Genomic DNA, 26,474 nt, shown 5'->3' with positions numbered 1-26,474 from the left:
CAGAAACTTCATTCTTTTGGTAACTCAGGCCAAAAATCTTGTAGTCATGCTTGACACCCCTTTTTCTCTTTAAAAACTATCATCCGTCACCTGCACTATTGGGATTATCTCTTAATGGGTCTTTCTGCTTCACCATTGCCCTCTTACACTGTATTCTCAAATCTGCAATTAGAATGATTGATCCTTTTAATTTTTTTTTTTTTTTAATCAAGACAGAGTCTTACTCTGTGGCCCAGGCTGGAGTGCAGTGGCATGATCTTGGCTCACTGCCACCTCCACCTCCTGAAAGCAATTCTCCTGCCTCAGCCTCCCGAGTATCTGGATTACAGGCACCTACCACCACGCCCAGCTAATTTTTGTATTTTTAGTAGAAACGGGGTTACACCATGTTGGCCAGGCTGGTCTCGCACTCCTGACCTCGTGATCCTCCCACTTCGGCCCAAAGTGCTGGGATTACAGGCGTGAGCCACCGCATACGGCCAACTGATCCTTTTAGCATGAAAGTCAGATGGTGTCACTTCACTGTTCGGAACCCTCCGATGACTCTACGTCTCAAAGTAAAATCCAAAATCCTAACATTGCTCTGCAAGGCCCTACACAATCTTTCCCTCGTTCCCCCCAGTGTCCCCACATTATCTCTCTGACTCCTCACCACTACTCTCCCCTGCGTTCACTCCACTTCAGTCACACTGGCCTTTCTGCTGATCCGCAAACAAGCCAGGCACTCCCTACCTCAGGCCTCTGCACTTGGTGTCTCTTCTGCCTGGAATGTTTTTCCATAGCCATCTGAATGGCTACTTTCTTCACCTCCTTCAGAGATTTTCTCAAATGTCTTCTTCTCAGTGAGGCCTGAATACTCTGTTTAAAATTGTAACCTCCACCTTGGTACATCCTATCCCCCTTCCCTGCTTTCTTATTCTCTATAGAATTTACCACTATCCATCTGACACACTGTATATTTTTCTTCAAAAACCTCTCTCTCTCTCTCTCTTTTTTTTTTTTTTTATATATATATTTTTTTTTTTCCTTTAAACATCCCAGCAAGTCAATGAGTTAGCATTATTTATCCTTTTTTATAGGGAATGAAACTGGGACCTAAAAGAGTTAAGTAAATGTAAGTAAATTGCTCACAGGCACACTGTGAGGAAAGTGTTAGATTTGATGTAGTGTCTATTTAATGATTTTCTTATTCTTTATGTGGACTTTATGTTAAAATATTGCATATATTAATATTATGTTTGGAATCTCGTGAGTAAAGCACTTTCTGCTTATCATCAGAAAATAATTCCAAAGATTTCTGCTCAGACAGAAGCAAAGGATTTTAGTGATTATTGACACACATTTCATTCGATAGGAAACTAAGACTCAGTGAGTTTAGTGCCTTTCTGATTTCATTCAATCCAGTTAAGGCACGTGAATTTATGAACTCCACCAATGTCCAGAGAATTTCAACATCCCTTTATTGAGGCCTTAAATACAAACGGACATCCAAGAAACACTAGACCAAAGCCTCTAATAAGAAATAAAGATGGAGCTCAAATAAACAAAAGAAGGACTTGGGAGAATGAGGCAATGCAAGGAGCAAAAGAAAGGATAACCAACTACAATTCATATTTTCAGAAATGATAAAACATTGCATCCCTGAACAAAGAGCAAGAGGTTATAAAAAGCAACATTTCAAGATCAAGAGAAGAAGTCAACAGATACTGGCAAAAATCTTTTTTTTTTTTTTTAAAGAAACAGCACAACAATAAAAGATAACATTTAAAAATCACAAAATATCAAGAGAGGGGTGGGAGCAAAAGACTGTTCTTATTTACTCTAGGCCTTACAGTACTATTTAAACTTTCAAATTATAGACACACATTTTAAATAATAATGCAAATAATAAATAAAAATATCATTATGTAAAGCAGAATTGAGGATAAAGATGGCAAATTTTGGGGGCCATGAGGGAATAAAATCAAATAATTAAAAAAATTTAAAGATAGCAATCATATCTGGTTGTCTCCCAATGAATTATGGTGTCCAATATTTAAAATAATATTTTTTGCTTGTGAATACATATGAGTTTGCAAACACACACCTCTAAAACTAGGAATGCATTTTATACCTGACCTAAAACATCATGTTATGTATTGCAGGCATGTTGATTAACAAAACAATTAATGACAAAAAAATTAATGAAGGCTGCTAGATAACCATCTAAGAACAATCAGTTACACTGCTTTTTTTCTGTCTTAAAATATTTATCTACAAGTCAGAGGGAAAATGATTATCACTTCCTGTGTAATGATGGTCAAATTGAAGTCTTTGATTTAGATATGTGTGCCTTTAAATGTCCCATAGTCAAATCTGTTTCAGAAGTAATTCATGCTACATACCCTTTGGAGATATTTATAAAGTGTGTTAATATGTTAAAAGCATAGAGAAACTTATATGTCACTTCGTTTAGCTCAAGATCTCCTAAAAGTATTTGCCACAAACTCATTTTTTCCCATGGACATACTATAGGACACTTGTACGATGTAACTGCAATGTTTCTGAGAACATAGTTTACAAAATTCTGGCTTGTTATCAGTTATGTATATTTGTGTGTGTGTAACCAGTATTATTATCCTGAGTAAGGTAAAATATCAATCCTTTATTTGTATTGATCCTGACTGGGCATATTTAAATATGATTAAAAGGTGTATATTTCTGGGCTCCAACTCTGGAAAATCTGATTTAGTAGATTTGTGGGGTAGCGTGATCTGTGCACTGATACTTTCTTAAAGCTCTGATGGTGATTGTGATGGAAACAAGGGTTAAGAACAACTGAGAAAGATGCTTCCTTATCCATATTTTCTTTTTAAACATTTTCCAGAATAGGTTTATTCCCATATTAATTGTATTTTTGCTTCTTATGAAAATGTATGTTTTCATTTACCTAAATCCAGGGATATATACCTGATTTATACAATATACTTCAGATAGCAAAAACCATTTAATTATATTAATGTCTTAGTAAGTATACATTTTTGTAGCTCTTTGCTTCCTCTAGGATCGGTTGTGAACATCGTCAAAGTACAAAGAATCATCAAAAGATGTTTGCATAGGTGGTCAAATATTTTATTAGTGTATTTAGTGCTATCAACAGTGTTTACTATTTAATAAGCAGCTACTATGTGGATGACACTGTCTTAAATACTGTTACATATTATTTTATCTAATCATTGTAGAAATCCTACAAAGTAGATGGTATTCTCTTCTTTTCACAGACGAAAGTTCAAAATCATAAATATGTGTATGCAAGGCTAAAGAACTTGTAGCAAAATGAGTCTAGATTTAAATACAGATCTGTCTGACTCTAAAAACCCCCATGCTTGTTCAACTACATTGCACTATAAGGAAAAAATATTTAATGCTAAATCCAGTATTTGTGCTAAAGAACTATTAGGGACTCAGAAATGAGTAAATATTATGTATAATCATCAAAATGGGATTCAGAGTACCACACATTAAAATTTATTGTTAAAAACTGCAAATTGCTGGACAATGACTACAAAAGGGGTAGATTCTTATATTTCAGAAAAACAGGAGAGGAAAAGTGAATAGGCCTACGGCTGACAAAAATGGTAGAATGAACTTGTCTGTCTTTCAGTATTTTTACCCAAATCTGTAAGGAAAGAAGAACAGAACATGCTAAAAAAAAGTCATGATTTTATTATGTCTGTGCTTTGAAACAAAGCAAAACAAACAAAAGCTTTTGCCAATCAACCTACACCTTGTAAAAGAAGTGGGGTGAGGGAAAGAATAGGTGAATGAAGCTCCCCATAGAAAATAAACAGTGCTAAGACAGTGAGTGTCTGTGAATTTAATCTAGTTCTGTAGAAACGTGTTTACAGCACCAACCACAACCCTTTCTAAATGAGCCAGGAGAGAAATTAAAATTGTACTTTTTTGTGAACTAACTACAATATAATAAAAAATTCACAGAAAATAAATGTTAGATTATAGGGAGTGCACCTAATAGAAACTAATCTCCCCTCTCACAAACAGAATCCAATGTCCGCTGAGGCTGCACAAAAGCCTTCCACTCCTAAAAGCCGAGAATAATAAAAGCAAAGGCTGATAAATGCACTGCTTATTTTTTCTTATTTCCCTTTAATGAAAACTCTGAACAGAAACACTTGGTTTACTTTCAAAATCATTAAAGGAACCCAGGCATAATGGGAAAAGCTACACTTTCAAATAGAAGAGGTTTTCAATGTGTTGTTCTCATAAGACTGCTGTTTGCACAGCTAAAAGCTAACAGCAGTGTCTTTACTGCTCTTGTGGTTTCTTCTCTTCGGTGTACTTCTGTTTTTCTTATTCTGAGTCTTTATAGGAAAGGAAGAGGCGCAGCTCATGCGGTTAAGCACACAGGCGCTACCAAATGGTGCAATAGGTTGCCATAGCACCAGCATAATCAGCCCTATCTCGGCGTTAAAACCACAACTTCTCTAGTTGACGCTGAGCTGCCTGACTATACATTTAACTGCTACAAAATGCTGAATTTCCAGATTGATTTGTGTTTGCTTCAATAGAAATGTATTTCAAAAGTAAGGTTAGTTTTATTATGCATTTTATTTCAGAAGCACTTCATTTTGAAAAGCACTCACGAATGCTATTTTGATGACAAAAATAAGTTAAACCCAATCTTATATTTAAAAACATAAAAAGTCACCGTTGATTTGGCCAGCAATTAAACTTTATTAATTCATTACATTATGAAACTTGGAGAAAATAGATCACAAAGAAAAAAGTAAGACAAAATATTTATTTATAAACAGAACTCACATTCCTTTACCACTAGATAATGAAATGATAAAATATAGTCTAGGCAAGGATATTTCCTATTTGTTCAGAGACATTATCATCACATATGAAATACAACCCTACCAGTGGGAAACATGGCATTGCACCCTTTGCAAGCAAATGCACTGCGCTAAGTTGAACAGCTTCCTAGATACACACTTGATAGTCTCATGAAAGACAATGCCTGAAAAAAAAGACATGTGTAGAAACATTTTGCTGCCTTGTCACATTCCCTGATACCCTGCAGCCCTAGTTGGTAACCATTTTCCATGCTGTGTATTCCTACCAGTTGTCTTATGTTCTGACTAAATAATTATTTCATAAGATAGAAAATATTAAAATAATATATTAACATTCATAAATAATAAATCCTGAAAAGGATAATGAGATCCTTTTCATTTAACTTCTTTGGGAAAATTCATATTGGGCCAGCTCTTCATCCCTTTATACATCAGAAAGTGGTTTCTCGATCTTTAGTAAACAAGCAACATTTACCGAATACCTACTATTTGATACATTATCATATATAATCCTCCTAATATTTCTATGTGATAAGCATTATTATTCTTGTTTTATAAAGGACAAAAGGAAGACACAGCTGGTTTAAATATATTGCTTCGAATATAGAGTAACAGTGCAAAAACTCAATCCCAGGTCTACTAGGATCCAAAGCCCTGCATTTCCTCCTAACTCCATAATGCTGCCTCCTGGGAATAGAGAATTCAGAGCATCCATTTCACATCATTCTCCTGAATTTCGGTACATAGTCCTTGAATTCCTAGTATCTGTGGTCTGTGGCTTCCTCTTACTTTCCATTGCCTTTACCCTGGTCCAGGTACTTATCATGTCCTATTTCAATAATGTTTATACTCAGTTTCTAAACTGACGACTTCCTCCATCCCTTCCCCATGCATGCTAGATACTGCCACACTGATCTACTTGTAAAATGCACTGATGTGTCTCTTTCCTGTTAAAATATTTTAGTAGATTCCAAACTCTTTACTATTCACTTTACATCAATTCCTCTAAACTTTATATAACTTTACATCATTCCTCTTCAGTTAAAAGGAGACTGTTGTATCTTTTTTTTTTTTCTTTTTTTCTTTTATGAGAGAGTTTGCTCTGTGGCCCAGGCTGGAGTGCCGTGGCACTATCTCAGTTCACTGCAACCTCCACCTCCTGGGTTCAAGCGGTTCTCCTGCCTCAGCCTCCTGAGTAGATGATGGGATTACAAGTATGCAGCACCACACCTGACTAATATTTGTATTTTTAGTCGAGACAGGGCTTCACCATGTTGTCCAGGCTGGTCTCGAACTCCTGACCTCAAGTAATCCGCCCACCTCGGCCTCCCAATGTTGTGGCTATTAAACAAGACAGTTTGTGAAGCCTTTAGTAATATTTTTAAAATAAGATAAATGAGCCCCGGCTTGCCTGGCTAGTTTTCAGAGGCTGCCGAGTCGCCGTTGCGCCTGCGCCTGGCCTAGCAGAACTCCCAGCTGCGCGCTCCGCTCTTGCGCAGCCATGCCAGGGGGACCTCAGCAAGCGATTCAGTCCCTTGAGCCTGCAGGAAGTGGACGGGCAGCCGCAGCACTCGCTGCCTGTCACCTACGCCAGGGCGGCGGTGGACGAGCTGGGCAAAGTGCTGATGCCCACCTAGGTTAGCAGACCCTCCAGCATTTCATGGGATGATCTTGATTAAAGGAAACTCTACACCTTCGTCCTAACAGACCCCGATGCTCCCGGCAGGAAAGAGCCCCAGTACACAGAATGGCGTCGTTTCCTGGTGGTCAACATGAAGGGCAATGACATCAGCAGTGGCACAGTCCTCTCCATTACGTGGGCTCGGGGCCTCCGGAGGGCACAGGCCTCCACCGCTATGCCTGCCTGGTTTACAAGCGGGACAGGCGGCAGAAATGTGACCAGCCCATCCTCAGCAATGGATCTGGAGGCCACGGTGGCAAATTCAAAACGGCATCCTTCGGTCAAAAGTACGAGCTCTGCCGGGCGTGGTGGCTCACTCCTGTAATCCCAGCACTTTGGGAGGCTGAGGCCGGTGGATCACGAGGTCAGTAAATCAAGATCATGCTGGCCAACGTGGTGAAACCCCGTCTCTACTAAAAATACAAAAAAAAAAAAAAAAAAAAAAAGCTAGGTGTGGTGGCACAGCCTGTAGTCCCAGCTACTCGGGAGACTGAGGCAGGAGAATGGCTTGAACCCGGGTGGCACAGGTTGCAGTGAGGCGAGCTCGGGCCACTGCACTCTAGCCTGGCGACAAAGCAAGACTCAGTCTCAAAAACAACAACAACAACAACAACAACGAGCTCAGGGCCCCAGTGGCCAACAAGCATTACCAGGCTGAGTGGGATGACTTTGTGCCCAAACTGCACTGCACGAGCAGCTGTCTGGGAAGTAGGGGGCAGCTCAGGGACCTGAACTGTCCCAGAGGCCCCAAGCCCTGTTCTCCAGTTCAGTGTTGCATGTATAATAGATTTCTCCTCTTCCGGCTCTCCTTTGCACAGGCAAGACATGAGCAGTCAGATGGTTTAGGGTAACTTTTTCTGCTACCTGGCCTTTATAATTCTAGCCACTCACTCACTCTGGTGTATGTTTTGATCAAAGTGGAACTCTATTTTGAGGAATATTTTGGTACTGTGATGGGGTCATCAAATTAATATGAAAATAGCAATGCAGAGTTTAAAGAAGAAAAAGCTGGGGGAAAAAAGACCAAGCCTACAGTAATAGAGCAAAGCATCAAAGAATCTCTAAGGGAGGTTACCCACACGCCACCCCCCACAAAAAAAAAAAATAAAGGAAAAAGGATTGGTTGCCTCTCTGCCTTTGTGATCCTGAGACCAGAATTGTACTCAGCGTGTTTTTATGGTGCTGTCGCTGACCTAGAAAACCAGAGGCTGACTGGCATGGAGGCTAAACCCCAACACGGTGCATCTCAGATGCCTTAATAGGCGTCAGTATCTTGCTCTGGACCCTTTAAAAAGCAATCCTGGAAAAAGCATTAGGGAGAGTGGCTTTGCTGTTGTTGGGGCATGGCCATCTAGACTGGCAGCAGTGCTCATTGACAGCTTATTAGGAATCCTTACAACTATAGTTTTTAAATTGATAGCTCTTCATGGAGGTAAGAAAAGCTGATCTGGAGTTGTTGAATGTTGGGTTAATTCTGCTGTTTGCTTACAATTGAATAAAAATAGAAATGTTGAGTGAACAAGATCAAAAAGTTCTATAAATGGTAGTAATTACTGTTATTGTTACCACCATCTAGATTATCACCTTCAGGCATTTTGACTTTTTAATTTGATTTGTCCTTCTTAAAGGCACTGGTGAAATCAGCATCTCTTGTATCCTACACAGTAGTTAGTTTATAGAAGGACAATAAACATTTTTGGATTTACTCTTAGTATAGTTTGTGCCTATGGTTCCACAGTAAAAATACTTTGAGCAATATAATTTTGAAACTCACTGTAAGATATGTGTAATTCCTCATTTCATAAGATGGTATTGCATTTCCTCTTGGCATTTTCATGTGCTTTTGAATTTTCATATGTATCTACATTTATGTTCATGCAATAAAGAACAAAATGTAAAACTGTACCTGAAAATATACATCCCTATGTGGAAATAAAGAGCTGGACTTTATATTGTCCTCAGAATGACATAGTTTTGAATCCTAGCTCAGCCAACTAAGGTCTTATACAGGTTAAGTGATATTTGTGAGGTTTAGTCTCCTTGTTTTTAGAGCCATAATCATAAAATCTAGTTTATATATGTGTTGATATGAGGATTAGATAAAGCAATAAATGCAGGAGGCTTTTGCTTGTGCATAGCTGAGAAAAATTTGAATCCACACAGTATTGTTTAAATTTAATCATTTTGGTCATACTGTAGCCACATTACAATGTGAAAGTGCAATCGTTTCCTACTTTCTATGGAAGCAGGGAGGAAGAATGCTTACCCTATTCTTAGGGTAATAATGGAAGACTCCCCCAAAATAAGTAATGTCTAAGTTAAGAAGGATATGTTTGAGTGAGGTAGGAAAGGAAAATGATGAGTCTTTTAGAAAAACAAAAATAGCAATGTGGCCCAACGTTGAGAATCTAGTACATTTCAGAAAGTAAAAGTTGTTCTTCCTGGCTGAAAAGCAAGATGTAAGGTAGAAGGGTGCTAGAAATCTTTCTGGAAAATAAATGTGACGCTGATAATGAAGGCCCTCTCTTATAAACTGAGAAGTTTTAACATTATCCTCAGGTGACAGGAATTATTATAGAGCTTTCAGTAGGTGGTTAATCCCATTTGTGGAATGCAGAGCGGAACTTAGGAATGCAAGGTTGGAGATAAGGCCATGTATCAGCAGGTTGTAAAATGCTTTTAGAATTTAAAATGGACAGCAGGACCACAGGTAATGTTGGATAAATGTTCATTACAATTAACACCAGTCTATCCTTCTGCTTTTTTCACTCAGTGACCACCAATGGTAGTAATTTTCAAAAGAGATTCAGAAATCCAGTTATAGATAAAACTAAGAGGTTATGCAGGCTGAGCCACCCATTCTTTTAATCGGGACACAAAATCTTATTTTATTGTTAATTATGAATAGGGTAAGAATCTAAATATACCTACCCTCTTGACCTTGATTTCTGATTTTTACATAAATATTCTATGATCATGCAACTTGTACTGAGCAAAGAAGAAAAGAAATCTGAGTTATGTTTCCAGATTACAGTATTTAGTGTGCCCATTAACTTGAATACACCTATCTCATTCAATGCTGTATTTTATCATATTCTTTTTGCACTTCCCTTTGTTCCTTGGAGGAATTTAAAGAAATGGTATCAAAAGCAAGGCTTATGAGTGATCAACTCTCAAAAAGATACCAACTCAAAATAAAGATACCAACTCTCAAGATGTGATTTTCCAATGACCTGTCACCTCTGATTCTATCTTTGTGCAAGGCAATGGGAATGACTACTCTCCCTCCCCCCGGGTTCTGAATGCCAGGCCTCACTTCACTGAACAGCTCAGAACAAATCCAGAGCCATGCAAAGTCTCAGGAACCCGGTTTCTTGGCGTTCATCCAGAAAAGTACTTCAGAAACCCCTCACTGACTGATACAGATCTACCATCTGTTTCTTAAGTTTAACAATTGTACAAAGAAAGTTTTTCACAGTTGGATGAAAAAAGACATGGTCTCTTTCAAGTTTGTATTCAATTTACTATTCCTCCTGTTGACTGGCTGATTCCCAAATGTCAAAAGAACACCTAATGCTTATGTTGAATCTATACTAAACTAGTCACCATTTTAAAATTCAGAAGCACGGTTCCTAAAGACCTTGTAATGTCCAGTACTACCTTGGGCATTCATACAGCGCATTAATACTCCATGTACTGAATTAAATAAAACTGGCTTGACTTAGTTATTAAAACAACAGCAACATTTACAAGCCCTTTAGCAACATTTGAAGAGTGGGTCTAAGTAAAATTATTCATTATTTGTCTGGTTTTCATTTCAAACATTTATTTTACTGATTTTTAATCTTAATGTAAACATTTTAATTCCAGATAGCATCCAGAGCTTCGATCTTGAGGTACAGTCTAAGGTAGGAATGATATTTCGGTCTTTGACACAGTTCTACAATAATGCTTCCAATATTCTCTAGTTATCTTTTTAAATGAAATTAGTAGGTACAACAGAAATTACTTACCCATTCCAAGAATATAGCTCCTGACCTGATAAAGCTAGATGGAAAAAGATGGTTGCCTTTCCTTTATAATGAGAAACTCTTCCAGGGAAAATTGACTCTGTTTTCAAATGATCAGTTTATCAGCATACTTTTATAATTCATGCCCAATTTATAGAGATATAAAAATAGTATTATGTCTCACATATGATGAAATTCAGTTCTTGACACAGTATGTCATTTCATGGCATAAAATAAAGAACACATTTGGGTTGATCATTCTATGGGAAATCTTAGGGAAGGTTTATAGATTTATCACTTTTTGCATTATTTTGTCTCTTTATGATAATTTAATCCAATAAAACCTAGTCAGGTGGAAGATCAAACTAAAATTGGATGGATTCTTATTATTATTGAGATATTATCATTGGCATATGCTTTTTAAAAGAATAAAAGCTAAATATTAGTAATGAAGTAAAGATAAAGCATATTTAATGAGAAAGTTTTGGGGATTTTTTTCTATAATAGATACATTTTATTGTCTATTACCTCCCTCAGCAAAACTATATTTTCTTTTAAATGTAGATGTTTGCTTCTCATCAATATTAATTCTAAGTTGAAAGAATATAATTACTATTCTAGTAAAATGTTTAGAACTGAGAAAAATACGGTCATTTTTTTCTTTCAAATTCTTAAAATCAGGCCTTTGGATCAAATAAACATTTTAGTTAGGTGAAATTCACATGCTATTTTACTGTCAATAACATCTCAGAGGATCAGAAAACTAACAGAGGCAATGAGCAGTTTCCAAAAGAAAAAAGGCAGAAAACCATCACAAATCCTAGGGGACTAAAGATACATAAGAAATAAATGCAACATGAGGTCCTAGATTGGATGCTATGGCAGGAAAAGAACAATATTGGAGAAATGGGCAAAATTCAAGAAAAGGTTATAATTTTGGTTAATAGCATTGTACCAATGGTTACTTCTTAGTTTTAACAAATGTACCCTTGGCAAATGTTAACATTAGAGGAAACCAAATGAAGAGTAAATGGGGACTTTCCTAACTGTCTTTGAAACTTTTCTGTAAATCTAAAATTATTCCCAAATTGAAAGCTTATTTTTAAAAGGTTTGTTTGTAACTAGTTCAGCAAAAGATGAAGCAGAGCATAGCATAGATTCATTTTGTTTCACTTTAAAATTGAGTGTTTTTGTGATTAGGACATTTTCATAGCACATCTTATAAATGTTTGCAATCATAGCCCCAGTTATTATGTTATAATTATATGTTATTATATATGTTATATATTATGTTATATATATAAAATATGTATGCCATATATATAACACACTATTGTATATTATGTTATTATTATATAGTCATAATGCAGATGATGAAGGCTACCATTACTAAAAAGGCAGTGTTATCCATCCTGACATTGTAAAATTGTAAATTTTCACAATTGTAAAATTTCACATTTAAAAAACATAATAAAGCTTACCTACCTATCTGCTTAATACTTGAAACTGCTTTATAGAGTTCTCATTCACTAGCTGTGAATTTATTGTTAAATGCCTTCATTGGACATGATCTCATGAGTCTTTGTGACTGGATAGCATCCCTCATCTAACTGAAGTGATGAGCATGAGATGCCGCTCCAAGTGTTGTAAAAAGGAGACATGACCTCTAAGCGAAAGAGGCTGTGTCATTCTACTGCGTATGAGGAACAAATGCAACTACAACAAAGGTCTTCATTTTAAGAAGATAAGTCTGGATTAATCAAAATACATAAAATAATTTGTTTGGAAAACTTTTTGATTGCTGCTTTATGGTGTACAAAATGAACAACAAATGTCTACTAATAAAAGTTTGATTTTATGGTTTTTAGCCTCTAGATACATACATAATTCATCCACATGGGAAAAATCATTACATTAAAACAATTTTGGGAGAGAAGTACATTATTAATACTTTAAAATTTCAATTTCTTAAATTTGGTTTGATTTTCTACAACACACAAGGAAAGTTAAGAAAAAAAAATCAGAAACCAAAAGGCTTATTCTACCGCATTTCTTGGGAAATTGTCTCACTTTGAGAGTATATGATTCTTTAGTCATTAATTACACCTTCTCTATTTTTCTAGAAGATTTTTTTCCATAGTATCACTGGAGGAGCAGTTAAAATGTACTCTTCCATTTTTCTGAATAATAAACTGAGGGTGGAATTATACCTCTGTAATGGAAATAACCAAAACAATATATTTGAATGTATTGAAAATAAACACTTTCCTCTTTATTTACTCAATAAATATTTTCAAATGACCATTATTTGACTGGGCATGTACACAGCACTTATTATGTATCAAGCATTATACTAGGTTATATATACATATGTATATGTGTATATACCATACACATTAGCTTCCTCAATCATTGTAATAATATGAAGTGTGTATAATTATTACCTCTATTTTAGAGACAAAGAAAGCACAATAAGGCACAATAAATAACTTGTTTGAAATCATTCAGCTTGTGAGTAGCTGAGAAAAATTTGAATCCACACAGTATTGTTTAAATTTAATTATTTTGATCATACTGTAGCCACATTACAATGTGAAAGTACAATCGTTTCCTACTTTCTATGGAAGCAGGGAGGAAGAATGCTTACCCTATTCTTAGGGTAATAATGGAAGACTCCCCAAAATAAGTAATGTCTAAGTTAAGAAGGATATGTTTGAGTGAGGTAGGAAAGGAAGATGATGAGTCTTTTAGAAAAAAAATAGCAATGTGGCCCAAAGTTGAGAATCTAGTACATTTCAGAAAGTAAAAGTTGTTCTTCCTGGCTGAAAAGCAAGATGTAAGGTAGAAGGGTGCTAGAAATCTTTCTGGAAAATAAATGTGATGCTGATAATGAAGGCCCTCTCTTATAAACTGAGAAGTTTTAACATTATCCTCAGGTGACAGGAATTATTATAGAGCCTTCAATAGGTCGTTAATCCCATTTGTGGAATGCAGAGTGGAATTTAGGAATGCAAGGTTGGAGATAAGGCTGTGTATTAGCAGACTGCAAAATGCTTTTAGAACACAGTTAAAATGGGGCCGTGCACAGTGGCTCACGCTTGTAATCCCAGCACTTTGGTAGGACAAGATGGGTAGATCACCTGAGATCAGGAATTCCAGACTAGCCTGGCCAACATGGTGAAACCCCATCTCTACCAAAAAAAAAAAAAAAAAAAAAAAATTAGCCAGGCGTGGTGGCGTGCACCTGTAAACCCAGCTACTTGGGAAACTGAGACAGGAGCATCGCTTGAACCCTGGAGATGGAGGTTGCAGTGAGCCCAGATGGCGCCACTGCACTCCAGTCTGGGTGACAGAGCAAGACTCCATCTCAAACCAAACCAAACCAAACCAAACAAAAAACAACAGTTAAAATGGTTTCAGCTACAACTAATAGAAAAAAAGGAACTCAGAGTAAACACTAAGGAATTTATTGTCTTACAAAACAGAATTAGCTCAATGGTTTGATGATGGTATTGGGACCCAGATTCCTTCCATAGTTTTGCTCTGACATCCACAGGGTGTGGGCCAAACTACCCTACTGGTCTCAAAAAGACTAGGTGCCACATTCTCATCAAATATGAACCAGAGACGGGAGAGGGGTCTTGTTTCCTTTTGTCTCTTTTTAAGACTGAGGAAAAAGCTTCCCTAAAACTCCTTCACATTTCACTGGTCTTACTTGCAGCACTATCAAAGGGAATGCAGTTACCATACTTCACTTTGACCAGTCTGGATGTAACTTTAGGTTACAGGAAAGCAGCAAAATCCAGTGAAATTTTAAGTCATATAGAAAGGCATGGATAACTAAATAATTAAATACTTACAAAATAATATTAACGAAGGTTTCATTAGCAAGAAAAATGCAGAGATATGAGATGATAACAATCTCAGAGACTACTGCAGAAATGTGAGTGGCCTAAATCGAAGTTGTGGCAATGGAAGCAGAGGTGAATATTTTAAGACATGAAGAATATAGACTTCCTAGCATGTTCTTTGTAAGTCAATGCTGAGTTAAGGGAAAAGGAGAATATGTTCTAGGTTATATTGGCTCAGGCAAGTGTATTGAAGCTGATATAATTCACCAATATAGGAAATATAACAGCAAGGCAAGTTAATGAAAGAAGTTTTCGAGTTCAATAATGTTGAATTTGGGATACCAGCGTGATACTAGTTGGAAATGTCTAGTACATAGTTGGAGAAATGGGTCTTTAATACAAAAAAGACAGCAGAACTGGAGATATAGATGTAGAAGTCACAAATTTATAACAGACAAATTAAGCAATGGGAGTAGGTGATTTCACCGTAAATGATAGCATAGGGTAGAGGAGACAAAGTTCTAGAATGGAATACATACCAGCACCAACATGTAACAGGGGAATAGAGAAAGAGGAGCCAGAGGGCTGAGATAAATAAGAGAACTAGAAGGTAGTTTCATGTTTCATGAAAATTAGGAGAGGACAGAATTTTGAAAAGAAGGAAGTTGTCAATAACGTCAAATGCCTCTGAGAGGTGAAGTATAATAAATGCTCTAGCTTGGTCCATTGGGTTTAATTTATTGGAAACGGGGCGGGGGTGCAAGGGAGGTGATACTGGTGTATGCATGGAAGTTGTTTTGGTGGTGTGCTGGGAGGACAAGCCAGAAAGCAGTAAATGTGAACCTGTGAGAATGTAGACTGGGAGGCTAGAAAAAAATCTTTTAAGAAGTTTGTGAAGCAGCAAAGAGCAATAGAGAGTATGAATTAGATAGAGACTTGTAAAGGAAAGTGGGTATTTTTTTTGTTAACTGCACTGCCATTCAAACTTGTCTCAAAATTGTGTCTGGGTGATAATATATACAAATAGTTTTGGAGTCTATGGAAGAAATGCTCTAGACTTTGAAAATATAAGGTAAATATTTCTGGGGTATATAATATATTAAATCTCTTAGATGATTTAATTTTTAAAATTTTTTTGTGTAAGTTATTAATGTGTCCAAAGCTATTTTGTCTTCCTTTTCTTATGTATTTCTTCAGTGGTGTCTTCTTTTATCACAAATCTTTAAACTCAGAACTAATCACATTTCATATTTAGGATGTTGAATATAGTTTTCATATCTAATAGGGTCGTATAACAGTCTTTAATAATTATAAATATTTCATTATGGAGATTTTTGACTTCTAGTGCCTTTCTTTTAAAATGCTAAGAAAAATAAGAAGCAGAAACATTTATATTCAGTATTTCAGGACAAGTCTGTAAAGTAGGCCCTAGTCAAGCTATACCAGGGGTATGTTTCACTCATGACCTATTTAACAAAACGTCTATATCACTATAAAAACTCCTGAGATAAGTATAGAAGTTAATTCAAAAAAGAAGCTAGTAATACTTATATGCTTCATTTGGCATTAAGAATAGTAATTATTCTTACAGTTCCGTATTAAGGTGCTCACAATAGAAAATAAAATTAGTATTAGTTTTCTTTATTAAGGTCCTTTGGGTGATGCCAAAGAAAACCTGATATAAATTCATTTCCTTTCACAAATGTGATTTTCATAATGATGAGAGTAATAACAGAAGTGGGTAAGAAGATGCCGCATTTTGAAAAAAAAAGATTCCATCGTTCAGTTGACTTTAAAGCCCCAGGACTAAGTAAGCTATTCAGTTAAAATAAAACCTGATTTTAAAAAATTCCTGATTGTATATTTTTGCACAAAAAATACATTGTTCATTTTCTGTGGGGAAAGAAGGGGTCTGGGAGTGGCTGGCAGGAGGCCTGGATTAGATTCTGACTCTGCTGTTAGTAGGAATGGGTAAGTCAGGGATTCACCATGCCATGGATTCCATGTCCGTGGGATTCAGCAGTGAGATATTACGGAAGCTTAAAACATAGTATAAAACTAAAGTGAAAACTTTAAAAAGTGAAGGGAAATATATATACACACACACATACACACACACATATATATGTGTATATTTATTTAAATCTAATAATACATTTTTTTCAAAAGAAGTAAGTAGTTTCATGAGTATATAGCAGATTAGGTAGTATGCTGGACGACACAGTACATGAAAGGAGGCCAGAAAGCATAAAAGGAGGACATAGGGTGCAGGTGGGTACCTGCGGGTATCAGAAAAGGCTGGCAGACAACAGATGTGAGCATGACCAGTCAGAGATAAAGAGCCTTATGCAGGAATGTGGTGACAGGGTAAACAACACTAAGTATTAGTCATTTTCAAACATACTGTCAAATCTACCACGGTTTGAACTCTGAAAATAAGTGTGTTCATTTTTGTGGTTACTATGCAACCACTTAGATATTTCTTTGTAATTTTTGCCCAATGTGCTAGTTTTGGGTACTATTTCAACCATCTTATTTGCAAAGAAGTCAATCTTTTGAAACTACTACCATTAGACTGAATCACATAAAAGTATTTCTTTTGTAGGCCAGCAATAACTAAATATCATCAATTTCAAATGTTTGAGCCTGTATGTTACATTACACCTACTTTATGTGTGCAAATATCTTCAAATTAATTGTACCATAGCTCTCAGGTGGTCTTGTTACTGCCTCCATGGATAGCTGGCAGGTAAAGTGGGGTTTTCTTATGCTCTCTTAATTTCCCTTCAATACATATCTATTCACCTAAAGACTAATTCTTCCACAGGAAGAAATAGATTCCCCAACTCTGAAAGGCTGAAACATTCAGCCATGCCCTTTTGGGATCTGAAATCACCTGTCCTTACACAGAACCTACCTAATTCCTTATCACTCATTCTCACTTCAAACTTGGTCATGTATCTTTTCTATAAACTATGTAATTAGAATTATCAGCACCATTTTATATTTACTTTCCATGTACCCAAGGGTGTTTATGTAAGTTTCTCAGGCCCCCTTACTTACGCTATCTCATATTGTTAATTCCTTGTAGTGGTATGAAAGGTGCTTGGCAAAATTAAAGCACTCAATTTGTATGCAAGTCCATAACACAGACATTTTAATACTTTCTGGTCCTTTGTGTTATGCCCTTCCTTCTCTTCTTTATCTACCTAACTCCTATATTGTCTTCAAAACCCTAATTTAGGTGATACTATTTTTTGCTATCAAGTTACACTGTGCTTATGTTTATATATAACTTAGCTGGGCATGGTGGCATGTGACTATACTCGGGAGGCTGAGGCAGGAGAATCACAGGAACTCAGGAGTTTGAAACCAGCCTAAGCAACATAGTGAGACCCTGTCTCTAAAACAAAACAAAACGAAAAAGACATCGCACCATGATACCACCTTGGATTTGAGTAGCTGGAATGCTCTTCCTCCAAATAGCCATATGGCTGGCTTTCACTGTTTTTGCTGGTTGTCCAATATTTATTTCTGTAAGATCATCCCTGCCACTCTAACAATCATTATTCTACTGTTAGGAGAGTATATTTTAACTCTCACATCTGTATTCAGTTAGCTAAAAGCTAACATTGTAAGCTAAGTTGTGTATACAAGCTAACACATGCAATTTTCTAACAATGCCTCCCTTGCTTTGCAGAAATATGACTGATTGCCTACTTCTTCTCAGTCCTTATCTTTATTACCATCTTCTCTCTTGCTGTGCACCGCCTAGAATGCCTGAGACACACCTACTACCTATTGAAATTCTAGGATTTAAATTCTATCAACTGCATGGAAATTTCTCTGAACATTCCACTTTCACTGATATCTTCTTTTATATTTCCATGACACGTTATGAATTGACAGTTTGCATATGTGCAGATGTCTTGTCCTACGAATAAAATAAATATGTTTTCAAGGCAGAGACTGTGACTTTCTTTTCTATATTCTTACTAGCATCTAGCTCTGTGCTTTGCAGTTAGCAAGTATTCCATAGCACAGTAAGAATGACTGAATGAATGGTTGAGTGCCATCTACTCCTTTATTGTCCATCAATAATGCACCCAAGGCTAAATCCTAGCTTTCCTAACTCACTTGGCCAGACCAGTTGACATTCTTTATTCCCGTCTGAGGCAGGTTGCCTATTTTTTTCAGTCTTTGTACATTGGGAAACTTGTCAGATAAAAGGCCTAATATAGATTCAATCATATAAAATGACTATCAGCTACGGCAACTAGAAGACATGATAAACATTCCAAAGGTATTCATAATCCCATTCTTCCTTGTTAAATGCTACAATAGAGGCTGGAAAACAAGAATAATTTCTTTCTCAGGGACCCCTTCCCACCTCTGACAGCAATGAGTGGTTATATGTTACATTTCTGGCCAATAAGTGTAGACAAAAGCTTCTGGGGAAGGTTTCCATCCCTGAATAAAGAGGCAAAATCTCACTAGGAAAAATATATTACCACTTTGCCCTCCCTTTCTTTTTGCTGGAATGTGGATGAAAGGTGTGGATGTATAGCATCCCAAATGAGATAGGAGATGCTGAGCATGAGGACAAAAGCCTATCGAATGGGGTGTCAGAAAAGAAACATCAAAATATCGTAAGTTGCTTAGAGCATTATTATGTTTCTGTACTAGTCATGGATTTCATTCCTTTAGATCTTTAGCTGTAGAACTCCAATGTATTTGAACCACTAGTGATCACATTTTATTTTGCTTGATAGCTGAATACAAAGCTGGCTGATTCAGTGATCTACAAGGTCATGAGTGAGTTATCTTATACTCATCCTCATTTAAGCAAATTATGTTTAACTTAAAAAGACAAATGAAAATGAATCTATTTTAATAAATATATTATTGGTGGAAATATTCATAGTCTACCTTGAAAGGAGTGTTATGTTAAGATTGTTTTGCTTATAGAGTAATTTATGCCTTTAATTTCTGTGTCTAGTCTTTCTAAGCCAGAATGAAAACCTGCTCATCATGATCTCTGTTATAGCCCTCTGCATATTTGAAGGCTGCTGTTATATCACATCATATATTAAGCTCAGTTAATAGATTAACAGACCCTTTATTTTTACATTTACTATAGTATCTAGACATGGTTAGCAAATGCTTTTATTATTCCCTTATTTTCTTTATAAGATAGATGAGTATTACATATACCAAAGCATCTGCTTTGGAGCCACTATGATCACTAAAAGAATCTTTTCATTGTTCCGACCTTCTCCTTCCTACATGTGTGGAAAAAACACATGATTCCAGACATACACATGGTTGTCTAATTCTGTTGTTTAACCCTCTATGAACAGATGTCCGCAATGCTCCCTACACACCTTTTTTTTTTTTTTTTTTGAAACAGGATCTTGCTCTGTTGCCCAGGTTAGAGTGCTGGAGTGCAGTGGTGTGACCATGGCTCACTGCAGCCTCCATTTCCTCGACTCAAACAATTTTTTCACCTCAGCCTCCCAAGTAGCTGGGACCACAGGTACCACACCCAGCTAATTTTTGTATTTTTTGTAGAGATGAGATTTGTCATGTTACCCTGTCCAGTCTTGAGCTCTTAGGCTCAAGTGATTCTCCCGTCTTGGCTCTCAAAGTGCCTACATCTTTAAATGTGAGTATTTGAGCATATTGAATGATAATGACCTGCCCTTTGCAGGTAAAGATATACTAATAACGTAATATAAACAGTACATACACTTGGGTTGTCTTTCTAGGACTGGGAAGAGAATCATATTCTATTTTTCCATATTCTCATTTTATCTTGAATGTGCCAATGTAATTATTTGCCAACACGTTGCCAGAAATGCTCCCTAGTCTGTGCTATAGCGTTTGTTACCATGCACCACACTGAACATACTTGAATGTTTCTATCATGTTTACCACCCAGATGGTGAGAATCCAAGGAAAGGAGACAATTGCACTAAGCTCATAGTTTATCTGTTCTTGGAAACACATAATTGCATGAAGAGATCAGGATGAAAATATCATTATAGTTACCCCAATTACCTCAAGGTGGAAGTCTGGGCCAGACAACCACAGAGACCTGCCATTGCAAAACATCTCTCTGTATGCCTGGGGGACCTGGCTGTTCTGGTTTTTCACTATCTTTGACATCTCCTTGTTCTCACTTGGCTCCTGCCTTACCCTCAGGGTCCCAGTAATGACTTCTTGACTGTGACAACTTTGACGAAAATGCATTCATCAAAATTATAATAAAAATTAAAATATCTTTTTAAAAATATGATACTTCACTCATGTATTAAATTGCTTTAAAAGGCTGCAGGGATGTTCCAAAAACACCCCCCACCCCTTGTACTGGCTCCAATCCCATTCAGATCCAAAGGGTAACTCTCCAGATTAGGATACCTGGATTTTTCATGATAGTCCCCCAGAACATTAGCTTTAAGGGAAAAAATATAGCATTTTGGTCCTCTTCCTGTCATAAGCCATTTTTTAATATGGGAGTATCACAAAGTCAAAAAGAAAGAGCTCTTAAAATATTTCTTCCAATGCTAGAGCCTATGTGGACATAAGGGAGAGGCTTAGGGCATGGGGAGAATAAATACTTGATTTCAAATCTAGCAACTATCAAGATTATAAGGGACCTCAGAGAGGAGATTTTGTATTCTTCCAAAACAGCCTATTCTAGAGCTTCACACACACAGCTCTGAAGAGGAAGTAGACATCTGAGATGAAGAGGAAAGCAGTTTCTGGTATATCTGGGTTAGAGTTGTCCAAATTTTCAAAAAGCATTCACTGTATCGTATTAAAGGCCACTGTATCTGATTTTGTCATCAAGTAACATGACTATTAGAAATGATGGTTGAGAAAGAATTTTAAAAAACAGTTCTGTGTTCTACACGGAAGTAGGAAGGAGTGTCTGCACTGGGGCACAAGAAGATTGTTACAGACTTACGGGATCACATCATGTCCTCTGAGATGTGCTCTCACAAAGATAGTAGGGACTTAGTTTTTCTCCCACATAGCATCTTTAAGTCTCTTCTTGCTACCCAAATAATATATTTTGCGGCCAATACATTTTGCAGTTATGACAAAATTCACATCCAAAAGCTATTTAAAACAAATATTTTCCAATTTTTGTACAGTTCCCTCTCAAATGTGGGAAGATGGTCTGTTCCTTTTTTCTCACAGCCACAGACACTGCCTTCCGGAAACAGAATAAAAACCCACACTGTTCTCAATTATTAAAAAACCAATTTTCTGAGAACATTTACACTTAATTGATATAGAAAAGTTATAGCAAACATGATCTTAAATAGTAATATTTATCATTCTCATCGCCCCTATAGCATCTTTAACATACTTTTCCTTCCATCAACTAAAGGCATGTAGGGTTAAAAAAAAGGATACTTCTGGAAACATTAGTAGCGTTTATTAGGATTATTAATATAGAAAAAATATTTTGCTTTTGTCTCCATACTCTGTTGTTAGGCAGGTAACATGATGTCATACATTAATAATAAAAATAATAATAGCATAACAATGAAAATAATAATTATTAACATATATTCAATAATTTTTATTTTCCAATCATTTATTCTTTAGTACCTGTGAGGTATGCACTCAAATTATTTTCACTTAAAGATGAGGAAACTGATGCACAAAGAGGTTTATCACTCTTTCCAGAGAAATGTAATAAGTGGCAGAGTTGGGATTTAAATCCAATAAATCTAGTTATTAAAGTCTGCAATCTTAATCATCACAAAACTACCTTGCAGTCAATATTATATATCAAGGCCACTAAGTCAGCTGTGGATTCAGAGGGTGGCTACAGGTCTCCAATGCCCAGGTCAGGACTTTGTCCATTTGACCAAGCTTCTAACTGAAGTCTTCCTCAACTACCTCCAGAAGCTTGCCAGTACCTCAACGTATTCAGGCTCAAGATTGCTTCCTTCTATTTCCACAAACACACCTGTGCCCTTTTACACTTTTCATGAAGTTTAAAGCTTATTTAATTGGATGAAGGAATCTTACAGCTAAAAGTGCTCCTAAGAATTCTATTTTTCAAAAGATAAAAAGTTAAAGACCATTATTATTCCAATTGTTACCACTACCAGCTTGGTTTGGCTCCATTAATGCACGAAAAGAATGAAATTCAGCAAGGAATAGAGGGAAGCAGGTGTACTCAGCAGGGTTCAGGTCTAAGAAATTTAAAATTACACAGAAGAAGTAGTCATAAGTTCAATCTTGCCTGCAGTGCAATTGTGCTGGGAGATTGTCTTTACTCATCAGTAGGTAGTCATAGACTCGTCAGAAATCTATTGCATTTCCTAGCTGAAGAGACATGGGAAGTACAACACAGATGCTCCATCTCCCCTTTGGCCAGTAGCTCTTGCTCTGGCCAGGGGTCAGGCATTATTCAGCTCCTCCCTCCTACACGTGTACAATGGTCATATGGCACAGTTACATCAACTGCAGAGAGGGAATAGTTAGTTCAGAATGAAAGCGTGATAAGAGATCCTTACATTGAAGGAAAAACTATAGTTTTCATGATTCCTATGAAAACATTTAAGTGTGACAGTTATAGAAGCAGACATGTTAAAAGAACAGAAACATAACTGTCAAATAGCTAAGGTTATCTATAGTACCTGTAAAACTATTTTAGGAAAGGAGAAAGGAATACTGGTCAATGTGTGGAAAGTGAAAAAAATAAAAATAAAAATAAAAATAAAAATAAAAATAAAAAAAAGGCAGGAGTATCCAGAATACGGAGAGAACTACATTTTAGGTTTTTCAAAATTCCTAATTACTTTTCCCTTTTTTTCACCCTTTCAATCCTCTTCTATTTCTCTTATTTCTATCATATAAGCCACTCTATTAAGACATTCTAGTTTAAAATATATATTGACATTTATGTATATACTAATACGGTCTCATGGTTATACACACACACACACGCACAAGTGCGCGCACACGCGCGCGCGCAAACACACACACACACACACACACACACACACACACAGCTCTCAGAAAATTCCCAGCCAAAATGATCCTAGAATCAAATTGTTCAGATCAAACCTTGGCTCTGCCTTTTATTAGCTCTGTAATCTCAAATAAATTGCCTACATTTTCCATGCCTCAGATTCTTTATCTATAAAATAGGAATAAGAAATACATATACATCATAAAATTATTGTAAGAATTAGATGAGTGAATAAATGTATGCATTAAACATAGCACCTAGCACATATGAAGTCCTGAATATTATCAGTTGTCTTCATGATTATTTTTATTGATATTACTATTAATAAAATAGCCAACACATCATGGAAGTGCGTTTTCTAAATCTGGTTAGGTTGACTCTGAGATTGCTGATTTGTGCAATATAAAAACTGGTTGACCAGTTGGACGTGGTGGCTTCTTAATCACCGTCTTTTGGAAGATAAGTCTTTGTTCATTCAAGGTACCAGGTCCCTGTGTCCAGTCCAGTAGTATCACACATTATAAATGAAATTGAAAACCAAGAGTATTCAAATGAGGTTAACCGGAGGTAGGTAGTGGGGAGGGGAGCAAGATAATGTGTCAAATATGGAAACTTAAAGAAGTCTATTTTGTCCTAAGAAGAAATAGTATAGATGAAAATACAATAAATACATTCAAATACTTGAAGTATTACTATAAGAAAGAGGTATGGTCCTATTCCATACTCCTGTAAGGATAAGAATTTTATCTCATTGGCTTATCAGTTGTTCTCAGTGTTTTCTGGAGGCTCAAGCTAGTCCCCAAGAACCTTTTAAAGGTTCTTCAAGGTCAAAAGAATACTAATTAAGTGTTATAAGTATGATTATTTACCTAATAGTACTAAGAAGTTATTTTTATTTTTCTCTCTTTCTCTCATTAGTAGAAAATTAGTGTTTCCAGAAACTATATGGTATATAATAGTACAACAGATAGAGAATATAAAAGCATATATGAGAATCCAGCTATCTGTTATTCAGACAGACATTTAAAAGATTTATTAAAATGCAAAAAAGTGACACTATTCTTATTAAATCTTTGTTTTGTAATATCTGGTTGTTTTTCATGCAATATGTGCTATTTATATTAATATATTTGTTTATTACTACTATTAAATAACTAAATATTTTTAAATTCCGTCTAGTTCATTTTACAATAAATATACATAACTCACATAGACAAAAGCTCTTTATATTCCACAATTATAGCTAAAAATTGAGTTTACGTTTAAGAATGTTTAAAAAGGAGTCCAGAGACTAAAAGGCATGAGAACCATTGGCTTCGATAATAATGTTGAAAGATTTTGAAATCACAAATTTCAAAATATTTGAGCAGTTCAGCACTAAATTAGGCTTTTCTTTTTTTTCTTAATACCGTCTTCAGAAAATATTCAGTGAGTGTGTGTGGTAAGAGGGATATATATACGTTACTCCTAGTCACCTCTAAGGCTTCTTTCAACTCACATTCTGCAGCTCCATTGGGAAAGGAATTGAAAAAGAGAGCTTACTGAAAATACTGTTCTCATAAGCCTGGTGTGAAAGTTAGCAGCTAGGCATGTGGTTAGTTTGGGGGTGAAGCAAAAAGTGAAGAACCCCAGTGCAAGAATATAATGCATTTTGAATCATTGTACTGGTGGTAGATTCTCTAATGAAGATGATAAGGCTCAAGGGCTTGCTGTCAGTTACTTAGATTTCATAACGGGACGTCTTCTCAGGAGGACAGAAACTGGAATCCATGTTGGCCTTACAGGTCTTCTCTGAATATTCCAGAAACTAATAGTGAAAATTAATTCAAGATGGATTAGAGACTTAAATGTTTGACCTAATACCATAAAAACCCTAGAGGAAAACCTAGGTAGTACCATTCAGGACATAGGCCTGGGCAAAGACTTCATGTCTAAAACACCAAAAGCAACGGCAGCAAAAGCCAAAATTGACAAATGGGATCTCATTAAACTAAAGAGCTTCTGCGCAGCAAAAGAAACTACCATCAGAGTGAACAGGCAACCTACAGAATAGGAGAAAATTTTTGCAATCTACTCATCTGACAAAGGGCTAATATCCAGAACCTACAAAGAACTCAAACAAATTTACAAGAAAAAAACAAACAACCCCATCAAAAAGTGGGCAAAGGATATGAACAGACATTTCTCAAAAGAAGACATTCATACAGCCAACAGACACATGAAAAAATGCTCATCATCACTGGCCATCAGAGAAATGCAAATCAAAACCACAATGAGATACCATCTCACACCAGTTAGAATGGCGATCATTAAAAAGTCAGGAAACAACAGGTGCTGGAGAGGATGTGGAGAAATAGGAACACTTTTACACTGTTGGTGGGATTGTAAACTAGTTCAACCATTATGGAAAACAGTATGGCGATTCCTCAAGGATCTAGAACTAGATGTACCATATGACCCAGCCATCCCATTACTGGGTATATACCCAAAGGATTATAAATCATGCTGCTATAAAGACACATGCACACGTATGTTTATTGCGGCACTATTCACAATAGCAAAGACTTGGAATCAACCCAAACGTCCACCAGTGACAGACTGGATTAAGAAAATGTGGCACATATACACCATGGAATACTATGCAGTCATAAAAAAGGATGAGTTTGTGTCCTTTGTAGGGACATGGATGCAGCTGGAAACCATCATTCTTAGCAAACTATCACAAGAACAGAAAACCAAACACCGCATGTTCTCACTCATAGGTGGGAACTGAACAATGAGATCACTTGGACTCGGGAAGGGGAACATCACACATCGGGGCCTATCACGGGGAGGGGGGAGGGGAGAGGGATTGCTTTGGGAGTTATACCTGATGTAAATGACGAGTTGATGGGTGCTGACGAGTTGATGGGTGCAGCACACCAACATGGCACAAGTATACATATGTAACAAACCTGCACGTTATGCACATGTACCCTAGAACTTAAAGTATAATTAAAAAAAAAAAAGATTCTTTCAAAAGGTAAGTTGATAGATGCACACATGGTTTGTCCTCTAAACTGTGTCACAGATGAC

At 36.4% G+C, this 26,474-nt stretch overlaps 1 protein-coding gene and 1 pseudogene across 1 annotated transcript in view; one reads left to right on the top strand and one right to left on the bottom strand.

The window, feature by feature from the left end:
- LOC105532172 overlaps positions 1-7,252 on the top strand; it is a 15,110-nt pseudogene extending 7,858 nt beyond the window's left edge.
- Positions 1-26,474, bottom strand: part of PTPRC (protein tyrosine phosphatase, receptor type, C) — a 132,271-nt gene that overhangs the window by 84,237 nt on the left and 21,560 nt on the right. The window lies entirely within an intron of this gene.

Source organism: Mandrillus leucophaeus, unplaced genomic scaffold, assembly GCF_000951045.1.
Source record: "Mandrillus leucophaeus isolate KB7577 unplaced genomic scaffold, Mleu.le_1.0 Scaffold938, whole genome shotgun sequence".
Lineage (NCBI taxonomy): Eukaryota > Metazoa > Chordata > Mammalia > Primates > Cercopithecidae > Mandrillus > Mandrillus leucophaeus.
This window is presented reverse-complemented; position numbering and strand designations above follow the sequence as displayed.